Source organism: Nipponia nippon, unplaced genomic scaffold, assembly GCF_047370975.1.
Source record: "Nipponia nippon isolate SJK-2023a ecotype South Korea unplaced genomic scaffold, ASM4737097v1 scaffold_8, whole genome shotgun sequence".
NCBI classification, from domain to species: Eukaryota; Metazoa; Chordata; class Aves; order Pelecaniformes; family Threskiornithidae; genus Nipponia; species Nipponia nippon.
In genome coordinates this window covers 20,048,678-20,067,894 of record NW_028262402.1, presented here as the reverse complement: position 1 = coordinate 20,067,894, position 19,217 = coordinate 20,048,678, and the positions used below count along the sequence as shown (strand labels likewise).

Here is a 19,217-nt window from a genome sequence, read left to right as displayed (position 1 = left end):
CGTTTTGTGCTCTGGATATTCAGAGTGCAGATTCTTGTTCAGCATAAAGCAGTATTTCTCCAGCAAAGCTACATTGATTTGAGGTCCCACACATCAACCCTTTGTAAACTCTTCCTTCCATCGTGGTGCATATAAAAGAGTCATGGCTAACCCTGGGTGTGGGACGCACTCTTTCATGCCAGCATCCTCCCGCAATATTTGTGTCTTTGAAAATTGCTCTGGGATATTGAGCCTGAGAAGAGAATCTTGGATCCCATTTCCAAGGATCACCTCACCTGGAGGAAAGCAGAAATTTGTTATTTGTCCAGTTACTCACAAAAATTACCCACAAAATCACCCACAAAAACACCCATGGCATGTTTTAAGTAAGGAGAATGAAGAATTTACCTACTTTATTGTAGGTACTAGTAACAATGTTACTAAGTTTACAGACATTATTGTACAAGAGTTGGTGGCAAGCCATGTTTGCATCAGCCTCCACTTTTTATAAACACCATGAAGTCTCTCTCTCTCTCACACCCAGCTATCAAGCTGTCAAGTTGCCTACACAACTTCATGGGTGAGATCCAGTCCTTCAAGGAAACCCACATCCTGCAGATTGCTTCTAGGAATTGCAAAATGCTGCAGGACCCTTTTGAAACCAATGACACCCTTCCAGAGGTGGAGCTGGTGTGCAAGGACCACAAGATTTGCTCCCAAGGCTATTTCCATATTTCATAGCACTGGCTTTGCAAGCCTTGTCTTTTCTTTACCTCTGGACCCCATTCTCTCCTTCCTCTCCCTGATTCTTCTTTTGAAAAATAAAAGGTGAGTCTGCCATGGTAAACTGAGTGGCTGCAACCCCAAGTCATCACAACCCTTCAGCTTCACCATCTGTAAGGCCACCACCAACAGAAAGATGAGACTGCATGGCTCTAGCCTTTGTCCTCCAGATGTATATGTCCAGGGAGTGAAAACACATGCAAGTCCCAAGAAGTACTTTTGGTGGTGAGAATGATCTTGGTGGAAGCTCCCCTTCTACCTGCAGTCTGCGCTGCAAGACACAAACACTTACTCATGTGGAATAAAGCCAGAGATGGTCTGCAAACACCAGAGAGTTGGTGAAAAATCTTTTTCCTTCAGGAAGATTTCCTTCTTTCTCTTGAGAAGATGATTTGCCTCTGTTGTTCTAGCTAGGTTGTTGGTCTGATTTTATCAGCTTCTGGAGTCTGAGTTGGGAGGTCAGCCAGTTGGGCAGTTTTCTATATTGGGGGTCCAGCACTGTTTAGCACTTTCTATATGTGTCTCTTAAGCTAAGCAGTTGATGTGGAGCACCTTGGCTGCAGATACTTCTCTTCACATCTTGTGCTTCTCATGGAGTCTCCACACAAGCTGTTTCCCCTGCTAGATGGCTGATTTCAGAGCCTTTCCACAACATACAGACATAGCTGCCCACTTCTGTCTAGCCACTGCATATTGATGTGCTGAGAATGTAATTCCTTGGGAGCTGGTTCATACAGTGAATGAGAATAGCCAAGAAGGGTTGAGAGGAACAGCTTACCTGCATAGTGTTTATCAAGCCAGAACTATGAACCTGATCTCTCCACTAAGCCCAAAGGTCTAGCTCATGAGCTTCTCTTTTCCTATTAAGCAAGGTCAGACCTCATTCCTCAGGTAAGACAGCCTGGCGGTGAGAGGTACATGTTGCACAAAGGCCTGGTAGTGTGCCCTTGCAGCAGTCTCACACTTGCCTGAAAGAACCTGCAGTGCAGAGGGGACACCATCACTGGGTAGCCTTCAGTCAGCATCCAACAGACTCCTACCGGGTGAAGGGCTTCAGTTGCTAAATGACCCTCAGCTTTTCTCTGTCCACCCAAATAGAAGCCTACTGACCATGGGGTCACAAGGCAGGCAAATGCCTGTGCAGGAGGGCATGCAACACAAGCCTGCTGCAGCCAAGAACAAAACTTCAACCAGGAGGACACCGCCTCTCATCCCCTCCACCCTGAATGATGCACTGCTAGGACCAGCCACAATATGGCTCCTGTGCTGCTTCCTGTAGCAAACAGAGCAAGTCAGAAAATCCCATCTGGCACATCACAGTGGCCACAGACCAGGAAAGAGTCTATGATGCTGATCTGCACAGGCTTCCATTTTATCTTCAGGGCAACAAGAACAGAAATTAGTTGTGGGTATCCCACTGAGACTTCTGAGTCAAACCCCCAGTAATTGAGAGTGTACCAAGGTTTGTTTTCTTGTGCTGAGGAAAAGAGCACAACACTGACTCCATGGTGCTCTGGGAAGTGGTAACATTGAGGATATGAACAGTCCTTCTCCACTGGCCTCAGATGCATAAAAGTACAGAGGCATAATAAGCAGTAGCAGTGGCGGCAAGACTGAAAAAGAGCTGTGATAAGGCCTGCCAAAGCATTGTGTCTTTTTGGACATGTGTCGGCAAGCATATCTCTTGATATCTCTTGTGGCTGACAGCTGTTAGAGACAGTTTCTTACCAAACAGACATGACTCAGCTTCTGAGAAACCAGACAGTCAGGCAATAAGTGGTAATGTTGCATGAGCCACTGGAAAACACAGAGCTGGAAAATAAGAAAGTATGCTGGGAGCCTTGAGCATTGCATGCTGAATGTCTGGCACTCCAGAACAGTTGCAAATACTCCCAGGTAACCTTGCATTGACTTTGGTGATGTGAGACGAACTCTGAGTGTCTATCATGAAATAATTCCTGCAGTACTAATGATAAAACATGAAGAAAGGCTAAGGGGATAAAAATTATCCTACTAATGGAGGACTTCACGTCTATGTTACAGACAGGAATGGTTACAGTTCTGGACTAGGTCACAGATGTAAAGACTACAGTTGACAGCTACAGAGGCTGACATACTAGCTCTTAAAAACAGAAGCCACTGCCTTTGCCCAAATCGTGAGCATCTGTTGGTGATCCTGGAGTCTTTGAGACCAAGGAGACAGCCAGTCATATGCCTACCAGATTGCATCAGATCCAAAGAACACACAAAACAGGAGTTCTCACCCTTACACTTCAACTGTCCATTTCTCCATTTTTAATGACGAGGGAAATTCTCGCTTTATCTCTAGCTAATATTCATGCAACATGCTGAAGAGTAAAATCTCCAGATCCACTTGACTCCTCTGGCCAGAAGGCTATCTGTCATTGCAGCCCAACACAGTGATGAATATGCAAAGATGGATTTATGTGGTTCAAATTGCAATTCTGCTTTCGGTTTCAATTTCTGACATGTCAGTGCAGCTGCTGTTGCGACTGCAGAAAAGCTGCTCAGAGCCCTAATGTATTTGAGACTCCCAGAGTTCTCTGCACTGGTGAGCTGCCAAAGTTTTCTGCACAGCTGCAGGAGACAGGTCTTTTGCAAAGATAGTCTGTGTGTCCCTTCATAAAAGAAAAAATAGGACATTTTTTCTTATTGACAGTTGAATGACATCTCTCCTGTGTCCTGAGTAACTGGAAGATGTTAAAGGGTGTTGAGGACACAGGATTCATTTATAATGTTTGGGACTGCTTTCAGCTGCCTAGACCAGGTTCGCTACTGTCCTTCCACTTAGAAGCCTAGGTCCTCTGTAACCTTTAGGTCCTAAGCAGGGTAAGATAGTCTTCTCTAAAGGGTTAGTCGTTATGCTTTAGTTTCTATTCTCATTGGCTTGCTGAGTCCAAAGAAGAAGGTATATCAGAAGAATTTCTTTTAAAAGGCAGAAGCTTGATCTTTAAAGTATGTTCTTCCATAAGCTGTGGAGTCTCTCTGCATAAGGAAAGCACAAGCTCTATCCTCCCCTGTAGTCTGTAGTGCACCAGGTACAGTTTCACCCAAGAAAATCATTATATAAAGTTGAACAACATACATACCCATTTTAGCTTGTTGCATGTTTTAAAAACAGATAATGCTATAAACACCATGAAAGCCAGGCTTTATTTTCCAACTCAGAGTTTCTTTAACAGACACTGTGATGGACTATGAACTCCCAGACAGTTCAAACTGACCATCTAAATTCTGTACTGCTTTAGATTCCCTCAGGCAGCTATGAAGGAAAAGGACACACATTACCCAGACAAAAAAAAAAATGGTTCTGGAGTCATTAGTTATTCAGCTATTGTTCAACTGTTCCTTATCAATGAACATTCATTTATTTTTCTTACATTCACAATACAAATGGCATAAGAAATGTAGGACCTGTCTACAGCAGTTTGCAACTCCTTTACTACAGTCCTACAAAAAACAAGTTGCAAATCAGAAAAAAGTTGTAAATCTCACCAGATGAAAATGCAGGTAGATGCATTACTGTGTTTATAAGATTGAGGTTCTCCTTGCAAAATGTATATGGTACTTAAAAAAGTTCATTAACATTTGCTCCAGTATCTTTACAAAAACAAATCCTGTAACTGAGATAACCCACTTGTAGGACTGCATTGTTTGCCCATCATAGATATGGTTTAATCTGATCAAGCAGAGAAAGGATTCCTATGATTTCCAGCAGAATGTTAAAGAATTCCCTTTAAAAGTAATTGCAAAGTGAGCAGAAGGTAGGTGGGCAGGAGGACCTTGGAATGAACTGGTAGACTCCACAGGTACCAAGAAAAGTGACTTCAACCTTAATTACAAACAAAAATAGCAGACCAGTCAAGAGGAGAATTTCAAGGACACAATCAATAGTGAGTCTGGATTTTTAGACTGTATTGATTTTCTGATACATTCAAAGTTTGCCCTTGCAAAGCCAGCTGGCTAGCCTAAGGGAAAAACTAAGAAGCATATGGGACTTCACTCCCCTGCTGTTTTCTTGTTCTGGTGACCCAGCAATAAACTCCAAAGCTGTCTACTCATGCAAGGGTCTCACAAGGATCTGTAACTACTGTAGTTGCTGACCTAGGAACCAACACTTTCAAACTTACTGCTTCATCCATCTGCAGGTGCCTGTTGACCCCATTTTGAAAAGGCAGAAGTAGAAGACCTTGGAGGGATGGAAATACAAACCTGAGTCTGTTTTCCCGACCTCTCAGTTACCTGCTTGCACAGATACACCAATCAAAGAGAGGACTTGACCTTGGTGTCCTTCTCAAGGCCAGCCAGTGCAGCTGGGTTTTGTACCATGTCATTACTGACAGTAAGGCTTCTCTGAGATTACTCAGTTCTTCTGGTTTTGATGAGAAAATCTCACCCAGGATTTGCAGGCACCTCTTCAAAAATGCTTTCTTGAAATCTAGTACATTTCTTGCAAAAAACCGTCATTTTCACACACACATTATCCCTGAAACGTCTTCTTTGACCTTGTCCATTCACATGAGCACACTGACTGGCAGCAAACAGAACATATCTTAAGGAAACTTCAGCCTCTTGGTCACCAACAGTCTGTGGGTTACTTTTTGAATTACTGTCTCAGCTGGGCTAGAGACCACCTGTACTCTAAAGAGAGTGCCAGCCAGAGCTCCAGAAGGAAGAAATACCAAGCACCTTGGTTTTGGGCGTAAAGAAGCATTTGCAGCCTGCAATAGAGGAAGTCATCAGCTACACTTCCCAAGGAACAGAGTAGGGACCTAAGGTCCCACCTGGCTGTAATGCCCATCATTCTCTGCTCTGCTGATTGCCCCATCACGCAAAAGTACACCTGGGATGCTCTACCATCTCCCAGTATTTTATCAAGTTTTTAAACCCTCACGTTTGACCTCGCTGCTGAATATGCCTCAGGTGTATTCTTTAGCTTTGACCTTCTCTCAGCCTGAGATGCAGGACAAGAAGTAGACTTCAGCAGAAGTCAGACTGACATTGTGAATGAGACATTGACAAGAAAGGAAGACAGATTTCTTTCCTCAGTCTCTGCTCTCCCTCTCATCTACTCCCTGGGTTCTTCATCTATTACTAGTAGCATGTCATATTTACATTTTATCTTTTGTAGGAAAGTCAAAAATACATGTTAAAACTTCCTTACAGATTTGGCTGCTCATCATACAAATACTGCATACTTGCTTTCATTTTTGTCTGGTAAATATTGTATGCTTTTCTGACGTAGCAAGCAGTTTTCCAAAGCCCAGTGTAGAAAATGCTAGTGCAGTTTTGCAGAACTGTGAAACATCTGGTATGGCTGTAATGAGTTGGCAAGTGCTACCCATGATATTCAGCCTCCAGTGAGAATTTTTTTCCTGATGTGCCAAGTTAAAGCTGCAGTAAGCTGTGGGAACACTGGAGCTTTCCCTAGCAGGTTGTGAAATAAGTTATCAGGAAGCCACAGTCCTGAATTAATCTGTGTTTTACACGGACCACGTAAGGGAATAGGTAGTCTCACTGAATACATTTTCACATCCTGAGAAAAAGCAAGGATAACATTTTGGTGATTTTGTTAACCATAGGCATGGTTTCCCTTGGATTCAGCCTCAAGTGTACTCCCCCTTTCTTCCTGAACAAATCCTGCTCCTCCCTGGCAGAGAGAATAAATATAATTCACTGTCTGTAATATATCTAAAGATATACCTCTTCTGTCACGTCTGAGGTACTTAGCCTAAGTGTCTCATGATCCCTGTGCTTCACACAGCCACACCACACACACAGCCAGCACTGTGGTTTCCCTCTTGCCTCAAAAGCCTCTGCATTAAGTAAGAGCTAGGATGCAGCAACATCCAGTCACAGAGTAGGAGAAAACCTGAGACTATGCAATGCATTTACGGACTGTGTCTGCTTGGTTTCCTGTGACAGTGTCCCTGTTAGACAAGAGTCAGAAAGAGGTCTTTCTTCAGGCGTCTTGAGAGCCTGCCTAATTTTTCCAACAGCTCAAAGCATGCAAACATACAGAATGTGTAAAGCAGCCTAGGAGCCAGAAGACAGCATCCTTGTCACCTTCAAGAGAACTCCACATCTGAAAAGGATTCTGTTTCTTCCTGACATGTTTTCCATGCATCAGGTTCACATCGTCTAGTTATCTATCTCTATAATCAATCTCGTGTTGATATCAGACGCTTTTATTACAGATGATGTGTCACAGAATGCTTTGGCAAAGGAACAGTCCCTTACTTTTAGCATCTCATTTTCTAGTTTATTTACAACAGACCAAGCAACGGTTTTGTGAATGTCTAGCCCTACCAGCCCTCCACATAAGAGAAAGAGTGGCAGATGATAGCCAGAATCACGTAGCTGTGATACCACTGATAAGAGCAACATTGCTGAAGGTCAAAAAATTGAATACAGCAGGCATCTCCAAAGGCTGCAGACTGCATATAAATTTGAAGGAAGGTTGTGAGCACTGTCTGCATGGCATCAATGAAGCATCCAAAGAGCCAGTTCCATACCTTAGTGCCATGGCTAGCCACCAAAGCACTGCTATGGGCAACTGAAACCAATGAACCATGGATTGAGTACGAGTGAGTGCATGTTTGTGCATGCAGCAGTTTTAGCTAATAGCAATTTAGATGCTCTTTCCCTTGCAATGACCTGGCTTAATTCAATCAAGGATATTATTAATAGGTATTGTTATCAATGATTATATTTAAAAGGTAACAGTGAAAGAGCACATCCTTCCAAGATGAACTCTCCAGTCCACCCAGTATCTTATCAGAGCTCTTCATCTTAAAGGGAGATAGAGATCTACAAAGCCACTAAAAGCTTTGAGTCAAGCTAGCTCGTGTTTCCTTCTGTGACCTTCTGAGGCTGGTCTCAGTCAATCTGAGCCTCTGTTCCTCTGCTTGGAGAGCTGACTGGCTTACTCCGGAAAAGCACCAGAGGACAAACCAACATGTAGATGTCTGGAGAGTGGTAAAAAGCACAGGGAGGCCTTTATTCCTACTTGTGTACCGTGTACAGCATGGCTCCTTCCTAATCATGTCGAATTCATTCACTGACACAGCAGCCCTGTGAAGTAAGGGCAGTACCAGCCTATCTAGCATCCCTGTCTGGGTGAACCAAGGTACAGGGTAACATATCATACTAAGCACTAAGCAATAAGACAGGAATTAATCCCAGGTCACCATTTAGCCTCCCTTTCCCCATGCCCATAGTGCTCCCCGCCTCCCATGGATCTTTGTCCTTGATTATTGATCAAACATTGCGTTGTGTTGTATAATACAGGAACTATGACTGCAAGTCAGAACCTAAGAGATGCCTTGCCAGGCTACTTTTGAGAGAGGTGCCATCTAATGAGGACCCTGGATGATGGCACATCCCCTTCCACTGCACCACTCCATAGCTTCCTTCCTGCTGAGAACTCTGCATCCCATGCATTCGTTGTCCCAAAAGCCACAGTTAGATTTCCTTTCATGCTACTTCATGTTCCTTATCTGGTGTGGAGGGACACAACTGTGGGATCGTTGCCTCGGCTTGGAGAGAAAACTCTTTTAGCTCCCCTGGAGTCTGATTGTTGTGTTGTACCTTTGCTGTGCACTATGGCTCCTAAGTGAGAACAGGGTGTAGAATTAAGCTTCAGAACATCTTCAGAGCTGTTCAAAGCCTTCTTCCACATGTGGCAAGGAGCATAGCATTTCCCAGCGTCCATTTAACAGCTCCTGGTCCTGCCTTAAGTCCACCGTTTCTTTCCTGTTGCTCTGTTGTTTGCCATTACCAGCAAATTCTTCCCAAGATGCCACAGGTGAAAGTCAGAATGGTCTACCTTTACTGATGTCCCATGCATACCACAGTAATGCTGGTGCAGCTGCAGGAGAGACTCCTTTCTTGTGCAGTAGATCGAAGGGTTTCTCTACTCCCACCTTTGCAGAAGCAGATTCACAAAGTCTTCTGCTGTTTCCAGTGCAGCACCAAGTGACAAGGCAGAGAGAGCACATGTGAGAAAGACAGTTTGTTTTTAAGTACAACTTCTGATAACAGTTCATGCTTTCAAGCCCAGCAATGTCTGCAGCTACACAAATCAATGCTGAATCACAATGGCTTAAAGAGAAGGGAAAGGAATAGGGACCAAGATCATCACTGTCTCCTACACTGCAGTCTGGGAAAGGAAAAGGTTGCCTGATGAATCCAGTGAACTGCTTCTGCCTCACATTGCCCTGTCTCTGTCACTTGTAACATACTGGTTTTCTGGGTGCTGCTAGAGTAGCCAAGACTGACAGGGTATGAAAGGAGGAGCCTGTGCCTTGGAGCAGTAAGAGACAAGTTAGGAATAGCACATGCCACCTGATCACAACTCCCCTTACACCCTTGATTTGCTGTGAGCTGTGACTTCGACCTTGGTTTCTAAGGTTTCATCTGACAAATTATTTAATTTCTCCCTCTCTGGGAGTGGGGCTGGGGTGTGGGAATATGACCCCTGGGAGGAAAGGTGATAGTTCGAACCCAGGCTTTAAAGTCAGCCCTGCATCCTCCTACTTTTTGTCCTTAAGCAACCCAGTAGGCTCACTACCCCCAAACTGCACAGCCTCCAGCCTCTCAGCCAGACTCCAGGCAAAGGAGAAAACATCACCAGCACCAAGCATCAGACATTTTATCCTATTCTTCCAGACCCTTAGCTAAATCCTATGCTGCAAAAATTAATCTGCAGTACATATCATGCCCCAGCATCCTGCCCTGTTTTACTGCCAATTTCCACCCAGGCACAGTTTCCATTAATGCTGGTCTGCTGTCTACACAGGTGCTCTCTCCCCATCCAACCAGCTCAGATACAAGCTGGCCAGCCTCCACTAATAAACATGTAGCCAGGCTCTCCTCTGCTTAATCTAAGTCTTTTTACACTTGTTTCTGGCCAGTTTCAGTCATGATCTGAGTGCCTCAAGTCACCCAACAGCCACTGCACAGGAAATGACAGCGTAAAGGCACAGCCTTTGAGCATAAATCCTTGGCCCCTGCCCAAATCATTTGCTAGCTGCTTCTTATCAGGCCCAAGCCTAAGTCTAAGAATAGGCACTAAGACAACCCCAATCCTGTTATAAAGCTCTCTCCATGCTACAGGCATGCCTCTTGTGTTTCTAATTATTCTATTACCTGTCACCATGGCACAATTTCTATCTTTAGCACCCCAGCCAAAGCTATGGTTACAGCCATCTCTCAAAGGGTCCTTCAGACCTACCTTAATTCTTTCCCCCAGCTTTAGATCCAGAAACACACAGTGTCAGACTTCACACTGGCATGTTAGTATGCTCCTGTGGAATCAAAGCAAAAGGGGAAAATAGATGTAAACCAGCAATGCCAAGAGCTTAGCTTAATTTGAATTCAGATGTAAGCAATGAGATTTTAGGCTGAAAAAGTTGATCCGTGGGCTTTTTATGAATACATCACATACTTTTCTAGCTTAAGAAAGTCAGGGAAAATTGCATTAACTGTCCTGCAATAACGTGAAAGAAGTAGAGGACTGCTAACAAAAGGGTGTTGTGAATTCAGTTGCCAAGACCAAGAAGCAAAGACAAAAGAGAGTCTACAAGTACAAAGTTTAGTACAGGTCTGTGTGGAATTTTTGGACAAACCTAATGCAACATGAAAGCCTTTTACAAATTTGAGTCAGATTCACTCAGTTCTCTATTTTAAAACAGATTTTTCCAAAGCGTTTGTTTAAACTATAGTCTGTATTTAATCTTGAAAGGTACCTCTTTATTCCTAAAGAAATCCTTTTAAATAGAGCCCATGTGCAATACCTGGTTCAACCTGAATTTTTGAATTCCCATTTTATTTGATTAAAAAGTAAATTGTTTTTTTGGAAATGCAAAACAACTTACCAGGACCTTCCCCCACCCAGCCATTCTGTTTCCATTTCCTCATCATTCTAGCCAGCTGGAGCTGAAACCCCTTTCAACTTTCTTCTGTGGAGATAAAAGATCACCTTGCCTCCTGCAGCTACTTGTATTGACTATTCTTTCCTAGGAAGCAGAAAACAAGAAGGACAGTCAGAGAATGGGCTTTCCTCTCATCAGTCCAGCCTCACAAGGCTTAGCTGTGCTGGCAACTTAGTTCCAGCAAGGAATTAAGTGCTTCTAGCAACTGTGTAAATAACAGAGGAAGCCTCAAGAGAAGAGTCACATCCTCTGCACTAGTCTTGCAGGGATAATTCAATAGCGAGTGGATATTCCGTCTGTCAATTCCAGAAAGCAGAAAAGGTGGCTTATTAATAGAGCCCATTGCAGATATGGAGCAACCCCCAGCCGACCCCCAAACCATGGGGCTTTAATGTTGATTCAGGCAGTCCTTATGCCTTCAGAAACCTGAAGGCATAATGCCTTTGTGGAGTTAGGAAGCAGAAGGATCTGCCTCCGAGCACTGGGTAGTGGGTGTAAGGAATTAATTAAATGTACAGAAAAGGGATTTTATAGAAGATTAGCTGTAGAAACAAAGGCATATGTCTGTCTTAGGGAAAAAAGTAGATGAAGAAGTGGTAAATATTTGTTGTTCTATATCTCTCTTCCTCCCTCAAGGCCTTTATCTTACGTAAATGAGCATGTGGTACCTTGTAAATAATGTTTATAAACCAAAAACGCATAGAGCTAGGGAAGAAAAAAATGCCAAGACCAGTCTTCATGTCGCTCAGCAAAAGACATCACAGGTGCAGGGCTCTGCTTTTGGTGGTGCACAGCATGACCAGCAGCTGCTTATGGAAACTCTTGCAGCTCTTCACAGCATCACCTCAGACTGACATGTGGCAGCTGCTGTTGGTATCAGAGAATCAAAGAAGAGTTTGAACAGACTGAACCCTCCCCATTTACCCATCTATGTTTCAGTGGAGGAATTTGACATAAAGGCATATGCTGTAAATAAATAACAGGGTGTGAAGCAATAGAAATATCTGATACAATAGGCTTCCTTTAGTGGAAAAATTCCTTACCTTTAAAAAGGGTGACTGACTACCTTCAGTGCAAGTACAGGAACATGAAGTACCATTAGAGACTTTCCATTACTCTGATTTTCTTTTATGTCACAGCTGTTTGGCCATTATGGAACAAATAAAGAGATTCATTAGAAGGGCTTTCAGAACACATAGCATTAAAAAGAGTAAGAACTTGTTCTGGTGTCAATGGAAGACGGGTTGAAAGAACATTGCATGTAGCATATTATTTTGTATATATTGAGTTGGGATTATCCAAAATAAAGCCTTCTTGACAAGTTACTTTAATCTCTTGAAATGGTACTGGATTCTTTTCCAAGTGGTCATAAAGAGAAATGTGGCATTATATAAACCTGTATGAAACACAGATTCAAAAATCCCTCCCACCAGAAAGTCAATTATTCTACACTGTTCTCATCTTCTATGAATAGCTAGTTCTTTTTCAGTGTTTTTTGCCTATAAATCTCCAAGAACATCTATAAGGATGAAACCCTGTGCTCAGCCAGGTGGCATTTCTCTTTGTCAGCTCATTAAATGTAGTGCAATAACTTCTAAGTGACAGCTGCAGCAGTTTACTAAATTGTCCATGTCAAGGTCAGTAAGCTCCTTATCATCTGCTCTCCTTCTGACCAAGGCGTCATCAGGACCTCTCCCTGGTAAGAAGCAAATCCATCAAGATCTAAGCCGTCAATAGAAAAAAAGACAGTACAAATGTCTGGGTGCTGAGAAGCACCCATCCAAATGTTTCTTAGAGCTTAACTAGGTGCTATAGACAGCAGAGACCCCTCCCCACAAAATATGCTACAGGAGTTTACATGTACTCTGCACAAAGATCTTCTTTAGGCAATTATCCCTGCTAATTACTTCCAGTGATTATGTTAATACATAGGGACACAGATATAAAAAGAAGATAATGCGATATCAGCTTCCCATATATTTAGTTTCACTTGTCAGCTAGAGGAAGGACAGGTAAATAAAAAGTCCAGCAAAGAAGACAAAGGCCATTGGCCATCAAGTATAATGAACCAAGTATAATGAACACATCACAACACAATTAACGCAACTACACATCTATATGATGTGAAAATCTAAGCCATCCAAGTGGAAAACATCAGCAATTTAAATTCTCTGTAGCTACATTTGTTTCTATTTTTCTCTGTTAAATCAAGTTAAGGTTTCGATCTTCAACAAAAAGGGTTTAATCAGCCTGTTTATCTGAGGTAAGGAGTAGGTTGAAGTAATGATACCAGACTGGAAAGATGTTTTCAGTTGCCTAGCATTGTTGTGCCAAATATAGACACCATGTGTCACATTCCAAGTGATTCCAAAGTGTCTTCTTCTGTACAGTCCTTTTTGGTTTGGGAAGGCAACAGCTAAACACACAGCCAGCTGAGGAGAAATACTTTACACTGATTCTGGTGAATAACTGTCTATCTAAATTACACTTCTCCAAAAAATAATTTCTATTGAGAAAAGGAGTTGTACATGTTGCTGGAAAGTTAAAAAAAAAAAAAAATCCATTTTTGTAAAGCATTTCTGGGTTTGAAAAGAAAAAACACCTATATTTATTTTAAAAAGCCAGAAACAAAATGTCATTTCTTTTCCTTTTCCTCTCAAACAGAAAATAGATAAAATAAAAGCAAAATGCTTGATAATAAGCTCTAAGAAGATGAAAACATTTGCACTGAAATGTTTGCTAGTGTAGAAAGTGAAATTTCCAGGCTGTTTAATTGATAATCTAAGAACAGTCTGCTTCTGGAAAGTGCAGTGAAGAACACAACAGCCAAGCAAGAGGTTGCTTCTGAACACATAATGAAGCATTCACCACACATATGAACCAGCTCAGAAAGATACTGGAGGCTGTCTGTCCCTCAAAAACTGCCCCCTGAGTTTGAAAAGTTCAGTGCTCCATTCTCACACTTCCATCAGCCTGTACACAAATTCCAAAGAGTGGGATGCTTTTGAGATCCAAAATACAGTATGACAAAAAGAAATACAGGATTATTCTTTCTTTAGCAGTTCACAAGACAAGTTGTCAGTTACTGACCCATAGCAGGCTTTTATAGAAGTCTTTGGTACTTTTCAGTGCACAAAATACTTTTTAAAGTACATTTAAAAAACCTGACATCTCTGTCTTTTCTTGGATTGTATCTAACTGACAAAGCCCAGTTACTGCGCACCACTGTGAGCAGAAATAATCTGGATTAACAGGAGGAGGCTTGGATAGGCTTGATAAAATATGTCTTTTTAAATTTAGGAAGTTTACAGACGTTCTCATTGATGGTGGAACAAACTTCAAATCAGCTCCCTGGTATCTTCTGGGGAAGAAGAGGAGAGACAGACAAGGAGAAAACAAAATTGAGATTACCTATAACTGAAAACATATGGTAAAACAAACAAAAAGTTTGTTTGTTTTAAAAATGATCACGAAATCCTTATTTGATGTTCAAATCCAAATTCAGAATCCTCCCAAGCTATTCCAACACAGAGCTGATTCTTCCACCTCCACCTGAACAGTACACTATGAGTCAATCACAGCATCACAAAACTTTCTAGGTTTCATAGCTGCCTTTTAACACAGTGGTCTCTCTGGCTTGTTACACTTGAAATTTAGGGTGAATTTTGTGCCTTTACAACAGACTTAAGTTTTCATTCCCAGACAGCATAAATTGGTCGAAGTTTTCATGTAGCTCCATTGACTGCTCCCCACAGAAGAGCTGATCCTTACCTTTTTCCTTTGTCATACACAGCAGAGCAGAGAAGACAAAATATCTCAAACATGCCCACATCCTTTCCATGATCAGCTTTTGATGCAATAATATAGACAGGTACAGAACAAATGCAGCCCTGTTACTCCAGACTTGTTCAAATGCAGCTACAGGGATCAGTGGATTTAGTACTGCTTTATTAAGAATTAATCATATCCTCTTACCTTTGAAGGAGGGTAGCTGATAGCCTTCATGCGTCACAGGAAGTATCTTCTTGAGTCAGGAACAAGGGATACCTTGGTTACCGCAAGACTCAAGCATTGCCCCAGTTCTTCTAGCTGACTGAATAGGGCATTAGCCTGAGAGTCAGGAGACTGCAGGGCTAGTCTCTGTTCTGTCCTGTTGGTGACTTCAGAGGAGTCACTTTCTCTACACTGCTATTTCACTACAGTGACACGGTGATAAAGAAATCCCATCTTTTGTAAACTGTGTTTAGACTAAGAGGCAGGGAGCTCTATTCAGTGCATAGGGATTGTTTTCAGTCACAGAACAGGCTTGGCTTCTGAAGTATTAAACAACCTTCGAGCCAAACTAAAGATATTTCCTGTTCTGTTTTGGTTATCCTTCCGGCATATTTTATCTTGTCATTGTTAAAAATAAGGACTAAGCCTACAATGTACATTTTTTACTTTTTAACCATAATTAGTACAAGAAGGCTTAGATTATACCTGGTCTTAAGGTTGGTGATTTCTGCCCATACAAGTGCTTATAAAATGACACAAAAGCATTTGTTCTTGCTAGCAGGATGAAACTTGAAAGTTCCAGTCCTGGATTTAAAAGATAGAACTTATTTCAGGATGAGATATGAATTAGCAAGATCCAGGACATTAATGGGACACACTTCAGATTTCTCATTCCTGCAGATACCTTCAGGGCAGCTAGGAGCTGGTGTTTCATGAGGTATTTTAAGAGACCATGAAAGAACATTGCTTTTCTTGATCTGACAGAAAATCACTTTTCACAGGCTTTAGCTGGTCTGGAAGCAGGAAAAAAAAAACATAATCCAATATCTAAGCCTGGAATGGCTACATTTAGAGGTGTAGGACCCAGCAAGTCCCCACTGATAGCAGCTGAATGCAAGTGATGTGCTCTGCTGGTCAGGCTACTAGTCTTGGAGTTTGGGTACCTAGTTTGGTTGTCATCAATTTTCAGTGCTGGATATTCTCAGATCAGCTGTGGCCTAACATACCAAGCATCACATTATGCAACAATCAATCCATCACAGGGCAACAATAAAAAAAGTAGTAGTGCAGGACAAGATTTATTAAAAACTGTATCATTTATAACACCAGGAAAAACAATACTGCCAGTTTAGCAGCTGTCTTTCTAGATATAAACTGTGACAACCATTGTCTCAAAGGTACCAGAAAACAAGATGACCAAAGCCACAGAACAAGAGTGGGAAACCCTGCTCTGAGCAGCAGTAAATACTAGAGTTAGTCCTGTAGGAGAATATCACAGTACGAAATAATTTTTTTTTTTTTAGGAAAACCTGCTGAGATTAATGACAGGTGAAAATCTGACATAACCTGTTATATTTCAGATCACATTCCCAAAAAAGAAATGTGCTTTTCTAAGTGGTAATTCCATATGTTTTACATGGTAGAGGCACCTGTAACATTAATATGGTTTATTCATGTGATTTCCTAGACAAAGCATTAAAAAAAAAAAAAGATACCATCTGATCCTTTAGAAATATTAGAACTGTCAGACCAGGCCAGACACATTGTCCTCGCCTGTGACCAATGTAGTGCTGCAGGGTAATTATGAGGGAGGTGTGGTGGCCATGTAGCAGGCTTTCAGGAGTGATCTGCATTCTGCATATCATCAGCACAGTGGTGCACTGGATGGGGGCTGAAGCTGCATTCACTCATTCTCTTTGCAGCCTGTTCACTTCCCTCTCCTTCTCACCTGGCTCTCAGGTACAGGGCAGAAGTGAAGTACTCACAGCAGTCACTTGAGAAGAAACAGCTGCGAAAGACAAGGCCAGCACAAACTGAAAAAGCAGACCTACCCAACCTAGGGAATGGCTTGTGCCCCAAAGAGGAGTGATTTACAGACATCACTCTATCATGACATGGGAACTGGTGGGAAGTACGCCTGGAAAAAAAGTGGGGAGTTCCTTGAGTAGCCTTAAAATTATGTTGTAAATCCCAGAGGAAGGCATGAAAAGATCAGAGTGGGGTATCATCCTGTTAAAACTGTAGTCTATCCTTTGGGCTCTGCTTCCAGCCACAAATGGAAGTTCAAGCCTGGAGGATCATGTCTCTTGCTCTGAGTGTCTACAAGATTTGGCAGGATGCCTGCATATCGCCCTGCAGAAAAGCTCTGCTTAAAGTTGTTTACATGATGGAACTGATGTCAGGCTGGATCTGGGATAGGCAGATATTTTACAGCTCAGGTAGCCTTACTCCGTGATGCTCACATGTCGCTGTTCACATGAGCAGTGCAGCTGCTTCACAGTTCTGCAATCAGTTCCTCCTCTGCTCCCCTACACCCAGGCTGCGAGGCACTCGTAGCTTAGATGGAAACAAATGCAGTAGTGCCTGAGCACAGCTCTCTCATCTGCTGTGTAGGGGATGAGGACAGGGAACATAAAGCTCTCTCCCAGCTTCAAATTTCAGAAGCTATTAAAGCAACTGGCAGCTTTTAGCTCTGTACTTTCCAAAGCACAATGTAGAAGCATGACGTTTTATATGAAAGAACCGTATTTGATCAAGTTCTTTTCACTTTCTACTCTTTTCAACCTTTATTTTCCATTAATACTGTACTCCAGACCCTTGCACTTGAAGTCAGAACTGCTTTTTTTGGACAGACTTTTTAAGTCAGTATGATCCATTGCACTCAAAGGAATTTACTTAGTAGCAGGCGAGTAAGTGAACACCTTTAGAGAACACAATGACACCTCAGCAGAAGGAAATTAACAGAAGGCGTTAGCCTTGTGGGGAGGTAAGAATGCCATTACCTTGCATAGAGCACAGCATGAAACTATAGCACAGTAAATAGGCTGGGATCACAGTATAAGATCCAACTTACTGACTAGATAGGTGGGCTTTTTCACAGACAAGCATGGCACCAATATGGAAATCTGTATTGGTTGGTCAGATCTCCATTCGAAGTGTCACCAGTATCTCAGCATACCCTTGATCTTCCTTGCTGGAATGCTTGGGTGAATGCTGGGATGAATGCCGTGAGAGCCAGAAGCTTTGGCAAAAGCCACATGAACGTGACCAATAGACCACAGCATCAAAGCTAAACCCTAAACATCTTGCTTGCAAAAGTAATCCCACTGACAGAGGAGATTGTGCTCACCCAGAAGAAGCACTTCTTTTATGGAAATCTCTGCAATTTTCACTTGGCATTCTACAAAGCAGGGGAAATTCTTTCATCTTCATTCACAAGCTGAAATCCTTTTGGACTTGCCATTGTTGAGCTACCATTGCACCAATAGCCATATGCCATAAAAAACCATACCTATCTTGTTTCCAGAAGGAGCGAAGATCTCATGAACACTCCAGAATAGTTTGCTGCTATTGAGTGGCATATCAAATCCACTATTGCTGAATGAAGTATTGCCCTGACTTCCTTGGAATGAACTGTTTTCTTCAGGAATGTCATACCTTCACTCCAACCATGGAGTCAGTCCCACAGGTATGTCAAACATCTCCCACAAGACCACAGACATATTTTTTCCTACAGGCAGCAATGAAAGGAATAGAACCAGCAAACACAAAGAATTTCCTCCCCAAACACAGTCAGTCCTCTCTCAGTTCTGGGCCTCTGCCTCACATTGCACTCTATCTACAGATGGTTATTTCCAGTTCTCAGACACATAACGCAAACATTTTTGCAAAGATAATACCCTGCTTTCTGGGTTTTTTTCTGGGGTTTCTCCCTTAGGAGATATCCATGTTATATTACAGCTCTCTCTCCCTACCTTCTAAGCATCAAATTTATGCTCTATGGCAAGAGGTGGCATGAGGTGAGCTGATAGCCCTGGAGACTGAAAGCTTTCACATCTCCCCAGGCTATACTATGCCTTACTGCCTGGAACTTCTGGCAGTGAATCTGTCATACTGTGTAACCACCATTTGGAGGAGAGGATATCACACTGTCAACAGAAAGAAAAAGATGCTGACTGGCTGGCTCTAGAGTCATGAACATTGGACCTCAGCAGGCAAGCTGTCCTGCTATTAGGAGACTGACATTTAAGGGGAAACATTCATTCCACACCATGCAAAATTTAATTCTTAAATTTGTTGATAGCTCTTGAGAGCCATGTGCCTTGAAGGCATTCTGGGGAAGTCACTGGATAGAAGGAAAACAGAAGACCCAGAACTGATCTGTTCACATTTCACTCTTTATCAGCTGTTTGATTTCTTTATTTTAGGATTCACTTCTGCTGTTTGTATTATTCAAATAGATGTGACTGATTGCTTTGACAGACCTATCATTGGAACATCTTCACCTACTGCAGATTTACTTCCTGGTTTTATATTAGAACCCTCTACCATGTTCTACAATGGAAGGTGTGAAGGCTACAACTCTACAGCAACAGCTTCCTCAGGCAGAAAAGGAAAATAGTGAAGTAGGAGGGGAAGTAGTTTCCCATAGTTGTGCTAAAGGTTTGGACTGCAGCATAAACACTCCTAACCTCATCTGATCTGTCAGACCACCTCCATCCTCCC

General features: G+C 42.3%; 1 long non-coding RNA gene across 1 annotated transcript; it reads right to left on the bottom strand.

The window, feature by feature from the left end:
* Positions 1-4,023: 4,023 nt before the first annotated feature.
* Positions 4,024-15,352, bottom strand: LOC148050477 (uncharacterized). The gene is made up of 5 exons (XR_015701001.1): positions 14,694-15,352; positions 11,762-11,857; positions 10,662-10,802; positions 10,019-10,091; positions 4,024-8,736 (listed from the first exon to the last, which is right to left on the bottom strand). It is a non-coding gene; the product is annotated as an uncharacterized LOC148050477 (long non-coding RNA).
* Positions 15,353-19,217: the final 3,865 nt, after the last annotated feature.